Genomic DNA, 26,459 nt, shown 5'->3' on the forward strand with positions numbered 1-26,459 from the left:
TTTCTCCCATTCTGAGGGTTGTCTTTTCGTCTTGTTTATGGTTTCCTTTGCTGTGCAAAAGCTTTGAAGTTTCATTATGTCCCATCTGTTTATTTTGGTTTTATTTCCATTTCTCTAGGAGGTGGGTCAAAAAGGATCTTGCTGTGATTTATGTCATAGAGTGTCCTGCCTATGTTTTCCTCTAAGTGTTTGATAGTGTCTGGCCTTACATTTAGGTCTTTAATCCATTTTGAGTTTATTTTTGTGTATGGTGTTGGGAGTGTTTTAATTTCATTCTTTTGTGTGTAGCTGTCCAGTTTTCCCAGCACCACTTATTGAAGAGGTTGTCTTTTCTCCATTGTATATTCCTGCCTCCTTTATCAAAGATAAGGTGGCCATATGTGCATGGGTTTATCTCTGGGCTTTCTATCCTGTTCCATTGATCTATATTTCTGTTTATGTGCCAGTACCATACTGTCTTGATTACTATAGCTTTGTAGTATAGTCTGAAGTCTGGGAGCCTGATTCCTCCAGCTCCGTTTTTCTTTCTCAAGATTGCTTTGGCTATTCGGGGTCTTTTGTGTTTCCATACAAATTGTGAAATTTTTTGTTCTAGTTCTGTGAAAAATGCCAGTGGTAGTTTGATAGGGATTGCATTGAATCTGTAGATTGCTTTGGGTAGTATAGTCATTTTCACAATGTTGATTCTTCCAGTCTGAGAACATGGTATATCTCTCCATCTATTTGTATCATCTTTCATTTCTTTCATCAGTGTCTTATAATTTTCTGCATACAGGTCTTTTGTCTCAGTGCTGGAGAGGGTGTGGAGAAAAGGGAACCCTCATACACTGTTGGTGGGAAAGTAAATTGATACAGCCACTATGGAGAACAGTATGGAGGTTCCTTAAAAAACTAAAAATAGAACTACCATACGACCCAGCAATCCCACTACTGGGCATATACCCTGAGAAAACCATAATTCGAAAAGAGTCATGTACCACAATGTTCATTACAGATCTATTTACAATAGGCAGGACATGGAAGCAACCTAAGTGTCCATCGACAGATAAATGGATAAAGAAGATGTGACACATATATACAATGGAATATTTATTACTCAGCCATAAAATAAACAAAATTGAGTTATTTGTAGTGAGGTGGATGGACCTAGAGTCTGTCATACAGAGTGAAGTAAGTCGGAAAGAGAAAAACAAATAACATATGCTAACGCGTATATATGGAATCTAAAAAAAAAAGGTCATGAAGAACCTAGGGGCAAGACGGGAATAAAGACGCAGACCTACTACAGAATGGACTTGAGGACATGGGGAGGGGGAAGGGTAAGCTGGGACAAAGTGAGAGAGTGGTAGTGTATATATGGACATATATACACTACCAAATGTAAAATAGATAGCTAGTGGGAAGCAGTCGCATAGCACAGAGAGATCAGCTCGGTGCTTTGTGACCAGCTAGAAGGGTGGGATAGGGAGGGTGGGAGGGAGGGAGACGCAAGAGGGAAGAGATATGGGGATATATGTACATGTATAACTGATACACTTTATTATAAAGCAGAAACTAACACACCATTGTAAAGCAATCATACTCCAATAAAAATGTTAAAAAAAGAAAAGCCAGTGTTTAGAAGGGTTGTCGTTACATTTCTAGGAACTATTCAATTCAACTGAAGTTCAATTACATTAACTTTTATTAGCTAATAGGAGTAAGGCACTAAGATACTCATTGTAATACATATCACCCTCGTACTGATTAAAGGGGAGCAGTTAAGTTTTGATAAAATAAAGTATATGAAGAAAAAAAAGAAAAGTGCATGAAAGGCCTAATCCATCCTTCACACTGCTATTGGGATTTTCCTCCTAAAATACAGAGCTGATTGTCATAGCCCCAACTCAAATGCTTTTGATGACTCTATCTACTGTGGAATAAATATCAAATTCCTTATTATAAAAGATGTTTATCTGCCTTATCCAAACAGGAAGGTCCCCTGCCCTGTCCTCACCTCACCCCAACTCTCCCACTTAAGAAGCAAATATCGAAAGCATTTTAACCAGGACAAGAGCACTGAGACCATACTGGTTGATTAGATATCCCTTCTTTAAAAACCTGAAAGAGTTCATAAAATCAGAGTGACTACCAAAAGGGATTTTTGAGAAATTTCTAAGCAAATACTGTGGCTGACCTCTAAATGAAATTACTGAACCGTAGATTGGCAAGCATCCATTGAAACAAAGCATATTACTAACATGACCTCGGGTGTTCTAAAATGCGACTGTGGCATTAACTACCACCTCTCCTCAGCCAGCATCCTCTATGTACATGGTCATTGCTCCCTGCCGCTCATCCTTGTCTGCAGTTCACTTCTGGAAACCTACCTGTGTCGCCACGAGATTTGTCACCCCCTTGCTGAAATGCACCAGTTTGGTGACAGTGTTCAAACTCTTCTGTCTGCAGTTTCTCAGACCTCTGTCCTTAAAATTCAGGCTTTCTGCCTCCACTACAGAGGATTCATCAACTACCATTAATACGTCTCTATAATCTGCTCCTATTTTTTTTGTTGTTTTTTGTTCTTGACTCTGGACAAACCCCAGGAGGCCCTGAAACAGCAGGCTCTGCCTCACAGGATCCTGGGATAATGGATTTGGCTGAGACTTTGCTGTTTGATCATTTTATACCTACTGCACATGGGCTACATTAACAGATGTTCAAAGCTCGACTCCTCCTGCTATTCCATCCCAATTCCCATTACCCCCCTCTTCATCCAACTGCCCTTGGGCGCATCACGTGATCATTTTTGCTGTCACATTTGTATCTATAATGATAGCCACTTAGTGAGGGCTTATTATGTGCCATGAGCTTTCAGGAAGGCAACATGGGGCAGATTTAGACGGGGGTTTAAATGTGGGCTCTATCACCTAAGACTCTGATGACCTTGGGCAAGTCTTTCCAACCTTTGTATCTTTTAGACCTTGAATTTCTTATCTGCAAAACAGAAATAACAACTACCTCATGATATTGGGATGTGTGTGTAGATATATATGATATAGGTATAGATATACAATTGCTCATCTCTTCCCTTCATGCTTAGTGTTTGCTTTTACTGTTTCTTCCTTTTTCTGGAATGCCATTTGCCTCCATCCTCCACCTGTCAAAACCCTACTCATATTTCAAAGCTCAACTAAAAGGCCACCTTTTCTAAGAAGGCTTCTCAGCTGTTGCAAGTCAATTGCCCATGGGTCCCCACAGTCCCTTTTTATAGGTTTTGTACCCTGTTTTTCCAGGGTACCCAGACTTGGCAGAATAACAGAGCCATAACACCAGTCACAACCAGCTTTTTTCCAGTCCTGTCCCTGCCTGCAATTGTAGGAACTTCTCCATCCAACTCCCTTTGCCCAACTACTCCTTGCCTCAAGGAACCGTTTATAACCCCTCAGATGACCTTGCCCCTAACTTCTTTATACTTTCCCAATTTGATGCTTTTCCTTCAGAGCACTTACCCAATGAAATAATCATTTATGCAAGTATGAGTTAATACTTGTTTGCCCCCAGCAGACCATCAGCCCTTTGGGGCAGGGGCTAGTGTCTGACTGGTTGGTCCTTGTGGCCCTAGGGTCTAATCCAATGCTAGGCACATGGGTGATGCCCAATAAACATTCAGGTTGTAAAGAACACAGGCTCCATGGGGCACCTGAGTTTTGTTCATCTGCAGTTAGCCTTGCCCTCCAGGGTCTCTTATTTTCTCCCTTCCTGTTCTGCTATCTGTGATGCTATGAAGGCACAATCGCTGACGCCTGCCAAAGAGAAGCCTTTCAAAGGAACTATCTTCTGAGGCCACCAGATTGCTACTGACAATCACAATGGCAGATTCATATTGTCCTCTTACACATCTTCTTTGGTTCAGCTCCTGGCTGGAGTGTCCAGCTGCTTAGAACAGTGGGTCAGTGCCATGTCTGTATAGGCTCAAACAATAACTCCAGAGGGAGATGAAGTTGGTCTATCAGCGAGGACACAATGTAACCGTGGGCCATAGATACCCCCATGGGCATGTAATTGATAGAAGGATTCTGTCCACTTGGGCCTCACCCTGTAAGACTCAGGGATGCAGCTGACAGCCCTGTTACACTGAGTGTGTCTCATTACTCTGACCTGGAAGCACTGAATTTGCAGCCATCTTATGCACCTCTAATCTCTCTCCCCCTTACTTTTTCCCAAAAGGCCTCTCAATTCATTGGGCATTTAGACTTCCACCTGCATCCCATGGGACTTCCAGGCACTCTGAGACAAGCCCTATCCTAGGGCATTTTCAGGTTTCCTGCCACACAATCACAGCACGTGATATACTTGGTATTTTATTACAATCTTCATATTTATCTCCCCTGGATTTTAAATTCCTTTAAGAAAGTTAGTATATCTTAATTGTCTTTGCATCTCTCTCTCCCGCCCCAAAGCCCCCTCTCTAAGCATCTAATCCAGGCTTTGCACATATTAGTTGCTTAATAAATATTTGTTGTAGGGGTCGGTGAATCAGCAGATGGGTAGTCATCAAGGCAGAGACTCATGCAGTCGGCATGAAACTCTGGAGGGGACACGGAAAAAGGGAGAGCAGAGAGCAAAGGAGACACCAGGGGAGATGCCTCTTCAACCTGACAGCTGTGTCTGCGTCTGGATGTTTCCCTCCTCGTTCCTCTCGTTCCCCACGATGAAAATGAAGGAAACGGTAGATCTCTGCCTTACAGGGCTTCCGCCAAAATCGATATTTTCTGTTCACAAATTATTTCCTTTCTATTGATGTACAAGTCTTACAGAGAAAAGGAAGGAAAGAGGAGAGAAATAATTCTGAGACTTACAGTTCAGGAGGGGTCAACGTGGATTAGCCAGATTTATGGGCCAGATTTGTGGACTAGGGAAGGTGACTCCATTTTCCCAATATCAGGTGATGAGGCTTTCACTCTGCTAATGCAGCCATACATTTTTCTGGAGGCTGAATATTTCAAAAATACATTTGTCTAGAGTGGTAGCTATTTTTTAGTTTTCTGTTTGCATGCAGAGTCGTTCTGTTCTAGCAGACAGAGTTTGCCACCATTATGCAATAAGTCTTTCACTTCTTCAGAAACATGTCGTCTATTTTTATAGTTCCCACTCTCTGGGTGAATGTTAAAGTCCCAGAAGGCGCGTGCAGAGACAGTCAGGATTTGTGTACCAGCCTCGCTACCGCTCAGGGCTTCCTGTTGTGCTTCCTTCTTCACGGTTTTGCAGGTGGGAAGTTATTTAACTTCTACTTGATCAAAGTTTCCTGATTAGAACATGACTTTTGTCTCACTAAGGTGCACATCCTTTATGGCTGAAGGCTTGAAAGTTTGGATTTCTATGCAGTAGGAAAAAAATTTCCCTTCCCCATCTTTCCTTTCTTGTATATGTTGAAATTAAACTTTTTTCTGCTGGCTGCAGCATTTGCCCTCCATGAGATGCTTTTGATGACAGATTCAGAAGCTACTTCTAAAAAACAGAACAAAAAATAGGTCTTGGACATCAAGTGTATTGGAATGACTGTGCTGTGTTTCTTAAATCTTCTTGAGAAAGGGAAGACCTGAGATTAAAATAATGAAATCTGAGTCCTATATGGCCTCAGCCCTCCTGATTTACTGAGGGTGCTTACACCTTAGTCTACGCCTTATGGTTCCCCATCTAAAAGAGAGGTTCTGGATTTCACGGTAGGTGATGATCTGACGTAAATTCTCAAACAAACACGACAATGTTTTCTCTCAGGCTGGGGCTGGAAATAGGACACATCTACTGGAAGCAGGACTGAAAATTTGAGCCTAGTTTCTCACAGAATTCTGTAGAAACTTCTCAAACCATGTCCTAATCCCATCCACCGAAGGAAGGAGGGTTAAGGGGAATACAGGTTATGCTTGACACTCAGACGTACTGCTCATGGTTTTAAATATTTGGGTGTGTCTCCCTCTCCTCCTAGGCCACATACAGGCAACTCGTGATGCATTTTCCCAACATTCTAACACTCCGTGTGGAAGGGGAAGTTGCATTACAAAATCTGTCTGCTGAGGTGTGCACAATTTAGCTTTGATTTTCCTTGCCCCTCCTTTTTGATTCTCTATACCCTTCTGTCTTCCATAGCACCTGACTCAGAACTTCATGATCTAGCTCAGTGGTATCCAATAAAAATATAATGTGTGCATTAATTTAAATATTACATTTAAACTTAAAATTTTCTAGTAGCCACGTTAAAACAGTAAAAAGAAACAGGTGAAATTAATTTTAATAATAGTATGTAATATTTAATAATCTATCCAAAAGATTGTCATTTCCACGTGTAATCAATATAAACATTTTAATGTGGTATTTTACATTCTTTTTTTCATTCTAAGTCTTGGAAATCCAGTGTGTATTTTACCCTTACAGCGTGCCTCAATTCAGACTAGCCACCTTTCAAGGGTTAAATAAGCTGCATGTAGTGGCTACCTTGCTGGACAGCATGGATACAGGACATTTCCATCACTGCAGAAAGTTCTATGGGATGGCACACATCTAGCCCATTCATGAGGATTTTTTTTTTTTTTTTTTTTTTTTTTTTTTTTTTTTGCAGTACGCGGGCCTCTCACTGCTGTGGCCTCTCCCGTTGCGGAGCACAGGCTCCGGACGCGCAGGCTCAGCGGCCATGGCTCACGGGCCCAGCCGCTCCACGGCATGTGGGATCTTCCCGGACCGGGGCACGAGCCCGCGTCCCCTACATCAGCAGGCGGACTCTCAACCACTGCGCCACCAGGGAAGCCCCATGAAGATTTTTATGTAGAAATATTTTTCTGAAGAAGACATTACCTGTCATGTTTACTTTCCAAAGAGCCTTAGGCAGGGTCTTTCTGGTCAGCAGAATAATGAGAAAAGCCATTTCTGATTATTTGGACCTGTGTTTTTGTCCTCAGGGCTCAAATTATACCATAGTCCCCCGAAAGCAAAGCAAACAGGGTCAGAGGCTCTCTGCATCCTCCATTCACCTGCTGCCTAGAGCAGGGGTGGTGCTGCCCCTGTTACTCCCTAACAGGTGCAAAAGTTAATTTGCGTATCATTTCTTAAAGCACCCAAGCCTCATTTTTGTTTTTCACTTATATACGTTTATTTGGAAACGTTTATATCAATACATTGAAACTAAATTTTAGAGACACTGGATGTCATTAGTTTGGATATCATTAGTTTATTTTACACAGAGAAATGTGAACATTATTTACATGATGAAAGATTTCAGAACTTCAGTGGAATGGGCAGCTTCACGTGATGCCATTTCAATAGTGACATATTTCAGTCGACATATTTCCAAGAATGTCACCATCTCCAAATAAGAAATCATCCTTGTTGTCTAGAACTACTTTGGTGCCTCCATATTCTGGGAGAACTTTATCTCCCACTTTCACACTAACTGGTTGAATCTCTCTACCCTTTCCTTTGGAGCCTGATCCAACAGCTACTACCGTTGCTTGCAATACTTTTCCTTGTGATTTTTCTGGAAGCGTAATACCTCCTTTGGTTACAGTTTCGGCTGCACTTCTTTCAACTAGTACTCAGTCAAAGAGGGGAAGAAACTTTCTAAATGCCTGTCCTGCCAGGATTCTGGCCGCCACAGTTTGCAGTTCGTACTCTGCTCTCACACCACCGCTGAAAGGAGGGACCCCCAAGCCTCATTTTAAAAGGGCTTGCCTTCCACTCACCCTCAAAAAAGTGGTTTCCTTGTAAATGTTTGACAGTCAACTCTCTCAACGAAGAAACACTGATTTGTAGCATTTGCCAACTACTGTGGTGTAAATACTCCCACTGTGGTCAATGATTTCAAGCTACCGATGTGACATCTCTGAACGCTGGAGGAGGGTGGGGAGTGATGCTCATGGTCTGGTAGAAAATGGCTCCCGCACATCACTTGGCGCACAGTGACATTTATGTGGACTCCTCCCACTTCCACCCCCTCATTTTCAGGAAACTGTAGAATCTGTATCTTAGAATATCCTTCACATACAAAGCAAAAATGTTCAAAGGCCTTGGTGTGTTGGATAAAAGTGAAATTTTAAGCATAGCTGAATTTAGTAAGAAGGCTCACAAGTTAGTTTAACAAAATGTATAGAGGATTATAAACATACCACTCTTATAGTCCACATCTATACTCATAACTAACAACACAGACCTAATCAATATTACTCTGTTTAAATGTAGCTCACCGTGAGACGTGAGATAAGTCAGAGAAAGACAAGTACTAAATGATATCATTTATATGTGGAATCTAAAAAAGTTAAACCTGTAGAAAAACCAGAGAGTATAATGGCCACCAGGGGTTGGTGGGTAAGGCGGGGATAAGAGTGACGATGTTTAAGGGTACAAAACTTGTAAGGAGTGGTAAATAAGCCCTAGAGAGCTAATGCACAGTATGATGAATATAGACAATAATATTGTACTATAATTACATAACGTGATAAATATGGCGACAATGGCAATTATATTGCAAGATATAAATATATCAAAGTAACAGGCTGTACACCTTAAACTGACAGAGTGTTGCGTGTCAAATTTATTCAATTAAAAAAATGTAGCTGAAAGTGAGATCAGCTTTCATTAGCACTTTTTATTCTGGTCCAATGACAACTGGACTCGTTGTCATCGGACAACCGTTGTTCCATAAAAAGGAACAACATCAAATACATAAATAGCTTGAGAATTTATCTGAATTTCTCATTGACCCATTCTTCCAGGAAAAAGATGTGTGTGCGCCATGAGGCTGAAATAGATGTTGTAAAGGCAAGATAGTCAATCTTAGATGCAATACATAGAGTGTGGGCTATAAACTGTAGAATCCAAACTGCCTCTGACAAGCCATAGGATCTTGGGGAAACCTTTAAAACTATTCAGGACCTCACGTTCCTCACCTACACAATTAGGGCTTGGAGTAGGTCAGTATTTTCTAAATTTTAGTCATTCTTACATATGGCCATCACTATTTTTGTCATTTCCATATGCCACCTGCACTATTATTTTGTTAATATTTTTCTTTAATCAACTCACTTTTTGCTTAATTACTGATCCTTTTCCTAAGTAATACCATCTATGAAATCATAGCTTCAATATGCTAGTTACGTTTTTTTCTAATACACATTCTAAGATACACATTCTAAGATACACAAACGTAACTGTAACTTCAACCAATGTGTGTGTAATTCCTAAAATTATCTTGTATACCACATGTGGCTGGCATCCTATGGATGGGGTGATCTCTGTGGGTCCCACAGCGTTGCTGGTTTGAGAGCTGTCATAATTTCAGCCACTTTAGTGCTTACTATGGAAATCTCAGGATTGAGTCACATTGCCGTGACGCTTGTCAATCAAGAAGACGAGTGAAACTGATGGATCATCTAGCCACATTGTTGTCCAGGTCTTTCATTACAGATAAACGTGGTATGAGACTTCTATTCTGAAATGTATTTACTCCTATACCAATATAACTTTCTCATTCCATCAAGCAGCAGAAAGATCTGATCAAAAATTTAAATGAACGCATTTTGCATATAATATTTTGTCTCTCACTATTAAGCTCGGTAAATAGGTTGAAATCTGCATATAAATCACTTATATTTGCCTAGATGTCTCCATGGGGGTTGCAGCAATGGTGCTTTAAATATCATGTGAAATTTTTAAGAGATTGCTGGGTATTGAAAAGCCTATGGAATTATTTTTATAAAAAAAATAGGAATTAGAAAGTAGGACTTTCTTTAGAGTTGATGTGGCTTAAATAATTTCAACCAGATGAACAGTTGTCAACAATTTGCATTTAAAATATAATTAATTATGTTCGTCTGTCTGCTATTATACTAGGAAATTAAGATACCATACATGTTTATAATAGGAAATTTCTCAATTGTCTTTTTAATCCACTATGAAGCTGCACATTTATTTCCACAGGAGGAAAGAAAAACATATTATGCTGCTAAGTAATACCAGTCTTTTCCAGGATTAGAAATCAGTGGATGGTTTGTGGGATTAGTGATTTCTATTCTCAAATGAAAACCAGATGGGCAAAACCGACAGCATAAACAGTTAAGGGAAAAAATTGGCAGAAAAAGTCACATTTGTTAATTACATTTGTCGTCACACCTCCTCTTATTTATTGAGATAGTCAGAAACTTGGTTTGAAAGATAATGTAGCTCCTGAGCTCTGGTTTAACTCAATAAAAGTTCAGACTGTTTTGTTCGGGAATAATTAGGTAACAATATGATAATAGAGTAGTTCTTTTTATTAGAAACAAAATTCTTGCCCACAAAAAAGTTTCAGCAAATGTTTGGCCTGTTGTTCATTTAAATGTGTAATAATCAGTTTATGTATCTATTTATACATAAAAAATAAGATAAATAAATTTAGTGTATGCCTCCTACTGTAAATGTATATATAATTACTAACCATACATCTTAGTAATATTTGGTGTTTTGGCACAAATGCCAGGAACTAATTTACATCTACTTAACGAACTAGAGAGTAGGAACAGTTATGTTAATCACTCAGTATTTTAGAGAACATGATACTGAAGAAATAGTGCACAGTTTAATCTAGGCAATTTGTCTAGCATCCCAGATTCACTGGCTCGTACAGTCATCCACATTCCATGATGGTTTACCGTGAGTTGGCTTCTGTGCTCAGCTCTTTGCCAACATTATCCCATTTATTAGCCCCACTTTTCAAAGGAGGAGATCGAGGCTCTGAAGGGCTAAGGTAACGGCCTAGGTTTACCCAGCCAGAATGTGGCAGAGTTGGGTTTGAACAGACAGCCCACAGCTGGGCTGTGCTCTCAAGTCCCTGCTGCATGCCAGACCCTCGGCTGAGTGCCGGAAACACAACCACGGGTAAGACGTGGGTGCCGAGTTTAAGGAGATTATGCAGCCCTTCACTTAAAACCTCTGAAATTTTGAGTTGGAAGACACCATGGAAATCATCTGGCCAAATTCCCTTTTATCACAGATAAAAAACCAGTGGCCTAAAGAGGGTAAGTGTCTTATCCTCAGTGCATATTGTAGAAAAGAGTATACATAAAGATAATGAATTGGTTGTTTAAAATGCTGACAATAACATTGCAGTATCTTTGTGGCTTGAATATGTATAAATTAATACTTTGACCTATTTTCTCAAACATGTGATAAGAATATGGATGTCAGTGAGTATTATATATGTCGACAAAAAATTCATCAGTCAATCTAAGAAAGAAATGGAAAGTTTTATTCGAGCCAAATTTGAGGATTATAACTCGGGAAGAGCATCTCAGAAAGCTCTGAGGAGTCTTCCACCGGTTAGAAATCAAGGCACAGTTATATAAGTTTTTTGAGACAGAGGGCTGTATGTCAAATGACGTATTATTGACAGTTCACAGAATCCAGATCTAAGCGTAATCCTGGTGGGTCACGTGACCTCTTACAAGATTAAGGAGGAATGTTATTTTTTAAGGAGTTTTATTGTTGGTGCTGGGAGAACGTTGCTCTTTATGGCTGAGCAGGTGTTTCTGCCAACGGGGGAGGTCTGGTCCACGGGTAATGAAGATACACAATGCACAGTGGGGCGAGAGGGAGGCCAAAGAGCAGAGAAGAATTTATGTTTAAATTTGTCTCGTCTTGCCATAAAGTATGAATTTTATTTCACATAACTACGGCTAAAATAGAGGTTAAGAACATAAAATGGGGTGGGGGGAGGGATAAATTAGGAGTTTGGGATTAACAGATGCACACTACTATATAAAAAGTAGATAGGGGCTTCCCTGGTGGCACAGTGGTTAAGAATCCACCTGCCAATGCAGGGGACACAGGTTCGAGCCCTGGTCCGGGAAGATCTCACATGCCGCAGAGCAGCTAAGCCCGTGTGCCACAACTACTGAGCCTGCTCTCTAGAGCCCACGAGCCACAACTACTGAGCCCCACGTGCCACAACTACTGAAGCCCGCGCACCTAGAGCCCATGCTCCGCAACAAGAGAAGCCACCTCAATGAGAAGCCCGCGCACCACAATGAAGAGTAGCCCCCGCTTGCCACAGCTAGAGACAAGCCCACGGGCAGCAATGAAGACCCAAAGCAGCCAAAAATAAAAAAATAAATAAAATGAATTTATATTAAAAAAAAGATTAACAGCAAGGACCTACTGTATAGCACAGGGAACTATATTCAATATCTTGTAATAACCTATAATGGAAAAGAATCTGAAGAAGAATATACGTACTGAATTACTTTGCTATACACCTGATGCTAACACAACATTGTATTGGGTTGGCCAAAAAGTTTGTTCGGAATTTTCTGTAACATGTTACAATAAATCAACTGTACTTCTGAAGCTGTGCACCTCAGATTGGGATTTGAACCTCCGTGGCAGGACTCGAACCCAACCTAAACCCACAGACTTCCAACTGAGATCACACACCTGGTTTCAGGATTTAATGAAGCTCAGGTTTTTGATGTCTCATCGCAGAAAGAATTCAGTGAGAGACAAAGTGATAGGTAAGAAGTGGATTTATTTAGAGAAACACACACTCCACAGACAGAGCAGAGCGTGGGCCAAGTCAGAAGGCAAGAAAGCCACCAGGGTGTGGGGTTGTCAGTTTTTATAGGGGTGGGTAATTTCATAGGCTAATGAGTGGGAGGAGTATTCCAGCTACTTTGGGGAAGGGGCGGGGATTTCCAGGAATTGGGCCACCGCCCAGTTTTTGACCCTTATGGTCGATCTTGGAACTGTCATGGTGCCTGTGGGTGTGTCATTGAGCTTGCTGATGTGTTACAGTGAGTGTATACTGAGGCTCAAGGTCTAGTGGAAGTCGACTTGTCCACCATCTTGAACCCATTTGGTTCTAATCAGTTTATGTCATGTTCTTGGGCTATGCCATTCTTTCAGATGTTGTGCCCTGCCCCCTTCTCTCCTGTTTCACTTCGATAAAAATTTTTTTTAAAAAAGAACATAAAATAATTCTGGTTAACTCAATTCAACAACAGAAATTGAGTGCCTATGTGCAGGGCCCAGAGACAACTTGCTGGGTAAATAATTATGAACAAGCTGTACAGGGTAGGAGAGACAGATAATTAATATAATTACTATTCAGTGTGATAAGGGGAGGTTCAGGGTGTTATTGACACGTGGCAAGGACACATAGCCCAGTGAAGGGACATCAGAGTTGGAGAGAGTGTTAGGGAGAGGGCAGGAAGGAGGAAGGTGACCCAGATAGAAGGATGTTCATATGATACGTCCCCTCGAGAGATCGCTGGACCTGTTTAAGGACCTTGTGCCCTATTCCTTCCATTTGCTCCTTGAGGTCTACCTTCCACCCTTTGCCTCCTACTCTCTGAAGGGAGACTGACTTGCAGGGACTACCTTGGTGAGCACCAGTGTGCTCTATGGCTGCCAGTTGTGGTTAAGCCAATGGGGAGCTCCAGGAGGAGATATGGATGGAGGAGATTTGGATGAAGGGCCTGAAGTGAGTTCAGGTCCTTGTGGAGGGGTTTCTGGCTGGCTGGTGGTGTCCTGGGACACCTCTCCATTTTCTCTTCCAAGGTCTTGTAACTGCTCCCTCCTTCAGGTGATAACAGCCCTGAGGTGCGGCACTGTCTCTGTGGTTTTCCTACACCCCACCCAACGCTTTGTACACAGTCCCACAATTAAGCCTTCCTTGAATTACCTTAATTTCATGTGCAGGGATTCCTGAAAGGGAAGAAGCAGGAATGGGGAGTGGTGTTGGTGGGATTAGCCAGCTGGGTGGGGACAGACTCAGGAGAAGGTTTATAATCTAGGTTAATAGAGTTCGGAATGTAGCCCAAGGAGAACCTTGTGGGCACTGTAGGAATTTGGATTGTATTCTTCAAGTGTTGGAAGGGCATTGGGGGATCTACAACAGGGAAGTGACAAGATCTGATTTATGCTTTTCAAAGATCAGTGGACTTTGAGTAAATCACATTACCCTCCATCATGGAGCGGTGCCGGTGGGGGGGGGGAGCGGGGAGGGGAGCTCATCTAATTAGTTGAAGGTCTTTTTTCTTTTTTTAATGAACTTGTTTATTAATTTTTATTTATTTTTGGCTGCATTGGGTCTTCGTTGCTGCGCATGGGCTTTCTCTAGTTGTGGTGAGTGGGGGCTACTCTCTGTTGCGGTGCGTGGGCTTCTCATTGCGGTGGCTTCTCTTGTTGCAGAGCATGGGCTTCAGTAGTTGTGGTGCATGGGCTTAGTTGCTCCGTGGCACGTGGGATCTTCCTGGACCAGGGCTTGAACCCATGTCCCCTGTATTGGCAGGCAGGTTCTTAACCACTGCACCACCAGGGAAGTCCCAGTTGAAGGTCTTAATAGGACAAAGACTGATGGCCCATGAGCAAGAAGGAATTCTGCCAGCAGGTGGCCTTTAGACTTGAGGTGCAACATCAGCTCTTCCCTGGGTCTCCAGACTGGCCTACCCTGCAGATTTTGGACTTACCAAGCATCTATAATCACATGAACTTGTTTCTTAAAATCAATCTCTCTCTCTCTCTCTCTCAATAAATATATGTATATATCTATATCTATCTATCATCTATCTATATATATATATATATAGAGAGAGAGACACTGGCTATACTATATGATCTATGTGTTTATTATACCCATTTCTAAGACATGTGTGTATGCACAGGTGCACATGCATGCATGCGTATCTCCTGTTGGTTCTGTGTCTCTGGAGAACCCTGAGTAATACAGCAAGTGCCCTTGATTTGGAGGTAGTGGTTTGGATATGAGCTTTGATACCCTGATCACTGTCGGATGAGGTGGCCACACTGTGCACAGAGCACAGGCCCACAAACTGATAGAGCTGCTCCTCCGTTCATGGATCTCAGATCATGCACCTCTAGCAGGTTTTTGAGGCCCCTTTGGGGCTCAATTTCCTTCTCTTTAAAATGGGAAAAGTAATATCTTCCCTGCCCAACTCACATGATTTTTGTGTATATCAAATACGACAATGTATTCAAGCACATTAAAAAATGACCACATACAGACACAACATATTAGGTATTATTTTATTTGGCCTGTAATTCTGCCACACATTCTTGAAATTGTGTGTTGGCAGCAGACAGTTTTGAAAGTCAGACAAGCATGTGGCACCCATTCACCCATTCAGCGCTTGCACACGCTGTCTTTTCTGTCTGGAGTGGCTCTTCTGCTACCTTAAGTCTTAATTTGGAGCAAGGGGAGGGTGTTGGGTGGAGGTAGAAAGAGGAGTTAAGAATCAGGCAAAGGTTTTGGGCTCAAACACGTGTATGGATACTGATCGCATTAAATGAAATAACAAAATAACTTAGCAAAATGAAATATTGCAAATGAGCTCTCCATCTCAAGGATGCTATCTGACATTAGGGTATGTTACTGAAGGAAGAATATATCTAGGGGTGTGTATGGGGTGACAGCAGGGACAGTGAGATGGAGAGGGTGGGATGATGAGTTTTAAATGGAACCTGTTGCATCTGCAGTGTTTATGGGACATCTAGATGATAATATGCAAGATAACTCAGGTTGGAGATATAGGCTGGAAATAGACACTAAGAAGAGCAGCTGACATTTCATGTGTTTTTATACCATGTGCCAGACACTGTACTAAACATGTTGTATGTGTGATCTCATTTAATCATTAAACAGTCCTGTGAGATCAGTCGTTTTATTATACCCATTTCTGAGATTCTACAGCTAAAACATGGTTCATTTGAGATTTAAACCCAAACAATCTGGCTGGAAGATCTCAGTTTACAGGCAACAAATAAAGCTACAGGGATAAGTGAGTGTGCTTAGGCAGAGTATGCAGTTTAAGCAGAGGGCAGACAGTGGAATTCTAGGGAACAAGAACTTTTACTAGTAAATCATAAGAGATTTCCTTGGAAAAGATGGAAAGGGAGAGTTCAGAAGGAGAAGAGGAAAGCTGTGTAGAAGGTGAGTTAGTGAATTCAAGGGAGGAGCATGTTTCCAGAGATCCTTCACCTTTGCAGGGAGGCCAAGTGAAGCAAGAATGTTACATGAATATTGAAATTAGGAACCAGGGGTGGTGTTGGGGGCATGCAGATGTCTTCAAGAGGAGCTTCAGCAGATGGGTTGCTGCGGGAAGGGATTTGGGTTCAGTCATGGGCTTTCAACCAAGCCTGGGTCACCTGGCCTCCCCCCTGCGGAGGGCCACTGACATGGCACACATCACTGATTTCTCTGATAAAGGAATGTTGCCACTCGCTCACTCTATTTTTTTCTTTTCCTTGGCAATTTGTCATTTCGTTTATTTGGTTTTACCACGTTCCCAGCTTCACTGCAATAAAGAGACTGTCTTTCCCACAAGTTGCAACTTTGAATGACGCATCTGTTCTTCTTTTTCCTACCTTCAGTAAGTTTCCTCTGACACTAGAGGGAAGATGTGATAAAGATAAATTTAAGAGTGGAATTGGGAAGTTAAGGCAGCTCTCAATCTGTTTATCTTTGGAAACCATTATACAGAGGAAAAGGTTTTCATTTAGCTCATGGTTGCTGCACACACACAAATATAATGCAAGGTCTTTTTTCCCCACAGATGATCTCTCAGAAAAGAAGCTGTTGCCTTAAGTTAGAATCTTTACAAAGTCACTCATATTACAGAGTGCTGTCTGAGTTGCTTTATTTTCAATAATAACACCATTGGGAGAAGACGTTGTTTTAATATTCTCATAGTGGTAAGTTAGGGCATCAGTTAAAAAGAAAACTTTAACACAGATTTAGTAATTATTAATAGTAAAATGATCTCTCGATCACGTGTGTTGGAAATTGTTGAGAATAAACCTTTTAAAAACACTTTAAGAAGTGAGATAAGTCAGACAGAGGAAGGTAAATACTGTACGATATCACTTATATGTGGAATCCAAAAAGCCAAATTCATAAAAACAGATTGCAGTGGTGGTTACCAGGGACTGGGGCTGGAGAGATAGGAGAGATGTCATTTAAGGGAACAAACTTGTAACTAGTAGATAAATAAGTTCTGGGGATCTATACACAGCATAGTGATTATAGTCAACAATACTGTGTTATAAACTTCAAAGTTGCTAAGAGACTGGATCTTAATTTTTTCACCGTAAAAATGAAACGATAATCATGTGACATAATAGAGGTGTTAACTAACGCTACTGTTGTAATCATATTGCAATATACAAATGTACCAAATCAAAATATTGTACACCTTAGACTTATACAAAGTTATATGTCAATTGTTTCAAGAAAATAAAAGACAAACAATTTAAGAAGTAATAAAGTAAGTGATTATGGAGTTCACAAATACTAAATGGCTACTTTTAACTTAGGGTACAATTTCCAAGGTCATTCATTATTATATAGAGATTCCAAAAGTACTGTATCTTAAACAATTTAGAAGGAAACAAAGGTGATATGTTCTAAAAAGCTCTAGAAAACTCAGAAATTGACTCCAGTGATGACAGATATGGTAAAGCCTATAAAGACTTTGAATAAAATTGTCGCACGAGAGTTTATAACATGAGACTTTAAATATACACAATTAAAGTAAATATTATGCATAGCTATTTGGCTGTTTCATCTGCATTCCTGAAAGTTTATATTATATTCAAATCGCCAAAAGGCTTTTGTTCCATATTTTCTTATAGAGTATTGCCTATATACACAATTGCCTTACATTTGGGCATGTGAAGTACTCCATAAGCCACAATGTCAACAGGGTAGGTATTTTGGGCTCAGTATTCATACATGACTGCCTATAAGCACAGCAAAGAAAGAGCTGGACAACTCAAGTAAAAGATGCAGCTCCTAAAGGCCATCCCAAACACCGCTGTATCTACAGAGCGTTTGAACGTTCAATAATGTGCCTCGTGAATTTGATCAGCGTTGACAGTGGCCACAGGCTGCATTGCCCTGATGGAATAGCCGAGGTTGGAGAGAGCTATCCCACTTCAAGTCATAGTCGTTTTCCAGGTCAGCCCACAGCCAATGGCTGGTCACCACGGTACAGAGGCCCCACCCCAGTGCCCCAACTCAGAACAACTCTGAATGGCTATCCCAGCTCCAGAGCTCCCGGCGGGGTCGGCTGAGACCTAGCAGTGGCTACACTGCAGCTCAGCTTCTCCTCTTCCCAGTCTACCATCCTTCCCTTCCCCCCACAGGTGTTCCTCTCAAGAGTACTCCACAAATAAATCTCCTACATGCTAATTTCTGCCCCAAAAGAAGAGGGAAACCCAACTGCCTAAGTGCTGAAGAAAATAGTGAAAAATATAAATGTGATTTATTTGACCCCACTGAGTACAAGCTTCTTTTTGTCAGGCAACACAAAAAATAGACAGTGAATAGAGATTCTGCTTTTCACGTGAAAGCATGTTGGCCATTGCGGGCCGGAAAGGGGGCTGGTACCCATAACATTTTTAAATGAAGGATGAGACAAAGTTATTTCTTTATGACAGTAATAGTGCCAGGGAAGTCATTTTACATTACCAAGTGGTTTTTCTCACTAATCATTTCACTGCCCATCACCACAATTCTTAAGGCAGAGGAGCAGACATTAGATTTTTCTAGAAATACAAACTCAAGTCCAAATGATTTCAGCACAGTGTTTGAAGATTTCTCAATTTTACACTTGATTTTTAAAAAAAATTTGTTGAAGACATAAGAAAAAGATACAATATTGGGTATGTTTGTTTTAAACACATCCAACATCTAAATGTTGCAACAAAACATAAACAATAACTATGATTTACAAATTGTAAATAAATATATAAAAGTGAGCTCAACCACATAAGCCATTAGGGAAACTAAAATTAAAACCATAATAAGATACCATTACATACACTCCAAAATGCCTAAAATAGGAAAAACCAAAAACCCTGACAATACTGAGTGTCAATTAGAGCAATGGATCCTCTGAGAAAATGCTGGTGGAGTATGTGAATTGGTAGAACTACTTTTGGCATCCTCTTGATCCAGTTTTTCTAGGGCTTTATCAAATTTTTTGGACTTTTCAAGGACCCAACTCTGTAAACTCTGCTGATTTTGTTATATGTTTGTTTTCTATTTCATTAATTTCTCCTCTTATTTATGTTATTTCCCTCCTTCTCCTTTCTTTGGGTCTATTATGCTATGTCCCCCTAACTTCTTGAGAGGTTGCTTAGCTTATTCATTTTTAGCCTTTTTATTTTTTCAAACCTATGCATTTAATGATAAAAATTTTCTCTAAACACTGCTTTAGCTGTATCTTACAAGTTTTGGTATGTTGTATTTTCATTATTATTCACTTCAGAATATTTTCTCTTTTGCATTATGCTTTATTTTTAACCTATGCTAATTAAGAACTATACTCTTTAATTTCCAAATATTTTGGGGATTTCTAGGTTTTTTTATTATTATTATTAACTTCTATTAAATTCAGTTGCAGCCTGAGAAGCTGTGTATGATTTTAATTATTTTAAATCTATGGCTCAACATATGGACAATTTTCTCCATATGGATAATAAATTCTCCATATATGTTTGATAAGAATGTATATTCTACAGTTGTTGGGTAAAGTGTTCTCTCTATGTTAAATTGCTTAGCTCATGCTATTCAATTAATTTATAGTCTTACTGATCTTTTTTGTCTGTTGCTCTATCAGGTTACTGAGTGGAGTATATTAAAATTTTTCATTATGTGTATGGATGTATCTATTTCTGCTTTTAACTTTGTCTTGTAGAGATATATAATTAAATATCCCTCATTATTGCCAGTAATGCTTCTGCTTTAAAGTCTACTTTGACTGATAATAGTACAACAGTTTTCTTCTCATTTTGTTCACATAGTATATGTTTTTCTATCTTTCGGCTTTCAACTTATCTGTATCCTTATGCTTAAGATGTGAGTAGTGTAAACAGTATGTCATTGTTTCAATCGAGTCTCAAATTTTTTGTCTCTTAACTGAAAAATGTAGTCAATTTACATTTAATGTAATTACCAATGTATCTGGATTTAAATCTACCATCTTACCATTTGTTTTCTATTTGTTCTACATGTTCTATGTTCCCTTTTCTCTCTTCCTTGTGTTATTATTCATTAATTCCATTTTTGTTATTACATTTTCTAGTTCTCTTCACTTGTTATCTATGTATTTTAAACTATTCTTTTTAGTAGTTGCCCAATAGATTACAACATGCATTCCTGGTTTACTTAAAGTATGATATAACAAAACTGCAATGAGGTATCACCTCACACTGGTCAGAATGGCCATCATCAAAAAATCTACAAACAATAAATCCTGGAGAAGGTGTGGAGAAAAGGGAACCCTGTTGCACTGTTGGTGGGAATGTAAATTGATACAGCCACTATGGAGAACAGTATGGAGGTTCCTTAAAAAACTAAAAATAGAACTACCATATGACCCAGCAATCCCACTACTGGGCATATACCCTGAGAAAACCATAATTCAAAAAGAGACATGTACCACAATGTTCATTGTGGCTCTATTTATAATAGTCAGGACATGGAAGCAACCTAAGTGTCCATCGACAGATGAATGGTTAAAGAAGATGTGACACATATATACAATGGAATATTACTCAGCCATAAAAAGAAATGAAATTGAGTTCTTTGTAGTGAGGTGGATGGAGCTACAGTCTGTCATAGAGAGTGAAGTAAGTCAAAAAGAGAAAAACAAATACCATATGCTAACACATATATATGGAATCTAAAAAAAAAAAAAAAGGTTCTGAAGAACCTAGGGGCAGGACAGGAATAAAGATGCAGACGTAGAGAATGGACTTGAGGACACAGGGAGGGGGAAGGGTAAGCTGGGATGAAGTGAGAGAGTGGCATGGACATATATACACTACCAAATGTAAAATAGCTAGTGGGAAGTAGCCACATAGCAAAGGGAGATCAGCTCCGTGCTTTGTGACCACCTAGAGGGGCAGGATAGGGAGGGTGGGAGGTATTCGCAAGAGGGAGGGGGTATGGAGATATATGTATACATATAGCTGATTCACTTTGTTATACAGCAGAAACTAACACAACATTGTAAAGCAATTTTACTCCAATAAAGATGTTAAAAAAAGTAAGATATAAATTGTTGCTTTATTTCTTCTTTGATAATACTTGAAACTAAAAATGCATTAAGTCCATTTACCCCTCACATTTTGGGCTGTTATTGTAATGTATCTTAATTGTATCTGTATATTTCAAGCCCCACAGGACATTATAACTATTGCTTCATAGAGTAAATATTTAAATTTATGTACATATTTATCATTCATTCTTTTTCTGCAAATACCATCTAGGATCATAGTTCTTCCTAAAATCTTCTCTTTCACATTTGCAAAAGAGAATGTTTGATGCTAAAAAAATCTCAGTTTTCACTTGCCTAAATATGTTTTTATTTTATCCTCATTTTTGAGGAATATTTTTGCTGGACATAGAATTCTAGGTTGGCAGCTATCTTCTTTCAGTACTTGGAGGATATGATTCCACTGCCTTCTGGATTCATTGCTTCTGTTGAGAAGTCAGCTGTAAGTCCTATAGTATTGCTTCTTTGAAGCTCATATATAATTTTTCTTCTGGAGGCATCTAAGGTTATCTCTTTGTCTTTGTATTTTAGCAGCTTTGCTATCGAGCATATGTATATACATACTGCTTGGGTATTCATAGCACTTCTTGAATCTATGAGACCACTAATATCTCTGCTTACTTTCTCATTTTCTCAGCCACACTCCACTCCAAATACCAGGCTTACCTCTTTGGATTTTCCCTTATTCAAATCTTGATCCTACAAATTATCTCTGCTTTGATATTTCTATGATATCTTTAGAGTTTTTTTGTGTGTGTTTGTGTGTGTGTGTGTGTGTGTGTGTGTGTGTCTGTGTCTGTGTTTAATATTTGCTTCAGCTTTTCTAATTTTTCTCAGAAGGATCATTGGTATAAAACATCTCATTAGTCACTCTAAAAGTTTTAATTAATCTTTTAAAAAACAATTTGCCTACATTTGAATATCCACATATGTTCTAAATGGCCATAAAGTTGTTTGCAGATATCAAAATTCAGAGAAACACTTAGGTAGATGGTTTCATAGGGAACAAAGTAAGGACAGCAAGGGATTGATTTGGAGCACACTTCAAGAATTTTAAATTGTTTAAAGTGTTTGAGTTAGTTAAGTGCTCTAGATGATGGTAAAGCTTAGTACAATCATGAGTGTGGGGGTATAAATCTTTGGAGCTGAGGTGTAAAAAAAGAGTGAGGTAAGCATTTTAGACAGGTTACCCTCTTGGAAACCAAGAACCCCTAAAATGACTGTGGTACCTGTGATGGAGGGACTGAATTGTCTTTGATTAATCTGGGGAATATTGATTATTTCATAAATTCCTTCCCTATTTGTGAAGTGCCTCTACCATGCAAACCTCTGGCCCACTAGGTGCCAGGCATGGGGGTGGTAAAATGCTACATAATTGGATGGCACGAGGTTCAGAGAGGAAGCAAAGCCCAGGTGAAGGTAGAGAAGTGATGACTTGGCTGCCACAATGAGAAGCTAAGGGAATATCAAGCCCTCTTGCACTCACACCACCCCCAGCTCCTGGCCGATTTCCATGTCAATCCTGTGAGAATGAACAGCTGCTTAAGAGTCCTATAAAGCACACCCATGTCCTCGAGGGAGAGCAGATTTCAGTTATAATTAGGAAGTGGAGGGAATATTTTGTGAAGTGATGGAATATGTTAGGAAATTTGCTTAGCATTTAATAGGGATTCCAGGGGATAAAATGGAGAGTTTGGGAGAGAGAAGAGTGCCCATAAAAAACACTTCCATGCCATTTGAAGAGCATGATGATGAAGCTAGGGCTGAGATATTCTAACAATCAGTACTGAGACCAGTGATGTTTACTCATGACAGTGGGAGAGTAAACTGAAAAATGGTTGCTGACAACACAGCATCCTTCAGATGTCTTAGAGCCAAGAGATCTACAGATGGTCCTAACTCAATTAGGAAATGATTAACACAATAACAGGCATGGTTTTTATAAATTATGTACATAGATAAGAATAACTGAGAGTATAATGATTTACTTATTCAACTTAAATTGCTATAAGATAACCCATTAAAGAAAAAGCATCATAGCTTTTGACATGGTGCAACACTATTGTGTTATATGATATATATATTGAAGGCAAGTAATAGACTGAGCTAAAAAGAGCAACAGAATTAAAATCATTCTGAATCCCATTAGACAAATAGATGACATTCCCATCTCTGGAAAGTAACACATAGGAAAAACAAGAAAGAACAAGACAACAAAGAGACTGCGGTAACGTTAAGAGAGGGAAAGTTTCCAAAAACTATTGTGAAAAGAAAATGTAGCCTCGAGCAAGAGGCATGTTTGGAAAAAGTGATCATTTTTTAGGAAGTTGCTAGTGCATGGGATCCTCTTCAAGTAGACGTTCCCCAGCTTGGGACCATCAATTTGCCTTTGAGATGCCAAAGGCGAAAATGGCATTTCTAGAACAAATGTGATACATGAATACAGAAAAATAAAAAGTGTAAGGCATTGTTACATTTTCCCCCCATCTTTGTATACGGTCAAATTGGTAATTTTCATGGTAGTCTGTTCATGGTGGAGAGTGGGCACGGACAAGGCATATAAAGGCTTTCGAGATAACATTTTGCAACCAGCATGTTCTTTGACTTTCTTTTTTCAGACCATGCTTTAGTTTTTCTTCCTTGGATTTTTTTCTCTGTGTAAGTTATCTTTAAATAATAACATCCGTTTTCTTACTAGTATGCACTGCTTGTAATGACTTCAATGAAATATGCAGGTCATTTGGAGCACAGAACTGTTTTGTGATTTACATCATTACAAAATATGTCCCATTAAGATGATGCACAAGCTGAACTGGAGTTAATGAACCTGCATTCTTGCAGGATAATTCAAACTTTGAGGGTGATATTAAATAAAATAAGAAAGGTGGGAAAAATCAGGTTCACTGTACACCAGAGATCATGATCTTTATCCTCTCGGTTCATTAAAGCATATCTATTGCTCATGTTACTCTCAGACCATTATTAGAGTGGTTGTAGAGCACATATACGTATGTAATTAAGTACTCCTCTGCGTCCATAAAAGAACTGCACGTGTTTCCACAGGGAATGCATGGGAAATTTGATTCAGAAGCCTGTAAGAGAGTGTAAGTACCTTTAACCTTTATGGAATGCTGCATGGAATTGTGTGGAATATTCCCACTTAGTATTCAAAACAAGGGTGGAAACACTATAGCCCATGGCCAAATCCAGCCCACTGCTTGTTTTGTAAATAAAGTTTTATTGGAACACAGCCACTCCTATCTGTTACAAATTGTCTGTTTTAGCCCTGTAACAGTAGAACTGGGTAGGTGCCACAGAGACTGCATGGCCCAGAAAGCCTAGAATATTTACTACCTGGCTCTTTAAAGAAAAAGTTTGCCAAGTCTTGACCTACCTGTTTTTTTTTACCTACCTGTTGACCATATACGTCATCACAAAATGAGTAAAAACCTCTCTTAATCAAATATTATTTGAGAGCAGAATATTTAAATGGTATATAGTGTCAAGGTCCTAGGATCCACTTGACCTACTTAGGAATATCAGTCTTTTTAAAAAGCCTATACCTGGTATCTTAAACTCTCCTGTTGTCAAGAAATCAAATAAATAAATAAATAAAACAATAGCCACCAGTTTCGTAAACCCTCCTGAAATACAATGTCTCGTGTTCCCCTTCTGGCTCTGTGGCAGCTGTTAACTATCAAATACTATTTCTAGAACTGTGCTGACATCAGTCGACAATCATACACAAAGCTGTTTGGCAGGACATACACCGAGCAAGTTGAGGCTGTTAAAATGAAACGGCTCTGTTAAAATTAACCCTATTCACATGGCAGGGAAAATACCTAAGTTTGCCAAATCAAACCCTTCCTATATCAGTGGGGAAGAACCATTTGCCAACCTCTAAAAAGGTAATTTAGACACAGGAGAGCAAAGAAACAAAGAAGAAAAACCCTCCAAAATTAAAATGATAAAAATGTGCTTGACAGCAAAAGTACTTCCAAATGTATGAAATTGAATCCAAAACTGAGCCTGCAACAAATTTAACTGACAAGAAAATCTGCATAATGGACTTGGTTTTATTATTAATGCTAATACGGGTACTCTTTTGTTCTATTGTGCTGATGGCAAGAAGATAAATGCCCACCGAAGGCACTAAAATATCTCCACTGTTGAAATACTGATTGTAGTTAGAATGCAAACACTTATTGTTCACTTGTAACAGACAAAAACTTTTTTAAAGGAAGTGCTACTATAGAAGCCATTTCAGAATCAGGTACAGCTTTGAAATAGAATTTCTTAGAAAAACTAAATGCAACATTTAAAAAAAACCCACTTTCTTTGTGAAATTTAAAATTATGTAGATACAATTTTATCCAAATGGTAAATACATTCCTTACATGATTTTTAATTAGCACCTCTTTAAAATGAATAATTAGTCTTACATAGTCCTTATAATTCATGGTTGACGTTTACCTTCAGGGCAACCAATCAAATACTGTTGTGATATCACTTATATGTGGAAACTAAAAAATAATACAAAGGAATGTGTATGCAAAATAGAAACAGACTCACAGATATAGAAAACAAATTAGTGGTTACCTGAAGGGAGGGGTGAGGGGAGAGGCAAGGGAGGGGTACAGGATTAAGAGATAAAAACTACTACATATAAAATAGATAAGCAACAAAGGTAGATTGTATAGCACAGGGAATTATAGCCATTATCTGGTAATAACTTTTAATGGAGTATAAGCTGTAAAAAAACTAAATCACTATGCTGTACACCTGAAACTAATATAATATTGTAAATTGACAATACTTCAATTAAAAAAGAGAAACCAAATGGTGTAAATGCTTTTTTTCTGCCAGCGCACCTCTCCCTGAAAATCAATATTTAAAGTCCTCTCCTCCTCCGAAACCCAAGTCACCTGGGGGATGGGCAGCAGCTAGACAGGGCTTGCAAGAGGAGGGGACTGTGCCCAAGAATGTTTGCAGTTGGAGGGGCCGAGGATCTGGAAGCCAGGGAGCTCAGGCCAAGGCTGGACTCTGTCAAGCCAGTAAACCAGTAAATCTGAGAAGGAGCAATTGGGTTTTGAAGATCAAGACTAGCAGAAGGTCAGAAACTCTTGGAGGTTAATAACAGCAAGGAAATAGAATCTAGGGATGTCAGCTCTTAAGGTGACATCTATTTGTGTTCGCTTTTATGGGTCTTGTTTATGCTGCTTCCCAGTTGAAGGCAGAGTAGTGGTTACAGCTACTTTGAGGGTGAAATTACTGTGGATAAACCTTGATCCTGGTTGCAGCCAGTCTTTAATTACAAGAAGGCTGTTACAGACCTCGGTGATGTAGAGATTATTTAAATAGAGATTACACCTGTGG

At 39.5% G+C, this 26,459-nt stretch overlaps 1 pseudogene across 1 annotated transcript in view; it reads right to left on the reverse strand.

Annotated features, from left to right (window-relative positions):
- Positions 1 to 7,308: 7,308 nt before the first annotated feature.
- Positions 7,309 to 26,459, reverse strand: part of LOC309968400 (10 kDa heat shock protein, mitochondrial-like) — a 42,775-nt pseudogene continuing 23,624 nt past the window's right edge. Inside the window, exon 2 of the transcript in view lies at positions 7,309 to 7,662. The product of the transcript in view is annotated as a 10 kDa heat shock protein, mitochondrial-like (transcript). The remainder of the gene's footprint in view (positions 7,663 to 26,459) is intronic.

Source organism: Leucopleurus acutus (genome assembly GCF_964270905.1).
Source record: "Leucopleurus acutus genome assembly, chromosome: 1".
Taxonomy (NCBI): domain Eukaryota; kingdom Metazoa; phylum Chordata; class Mammalia; order Artiodactyla; family Delphinidae; genus Leucopleurus; species Leucopleurus acutus.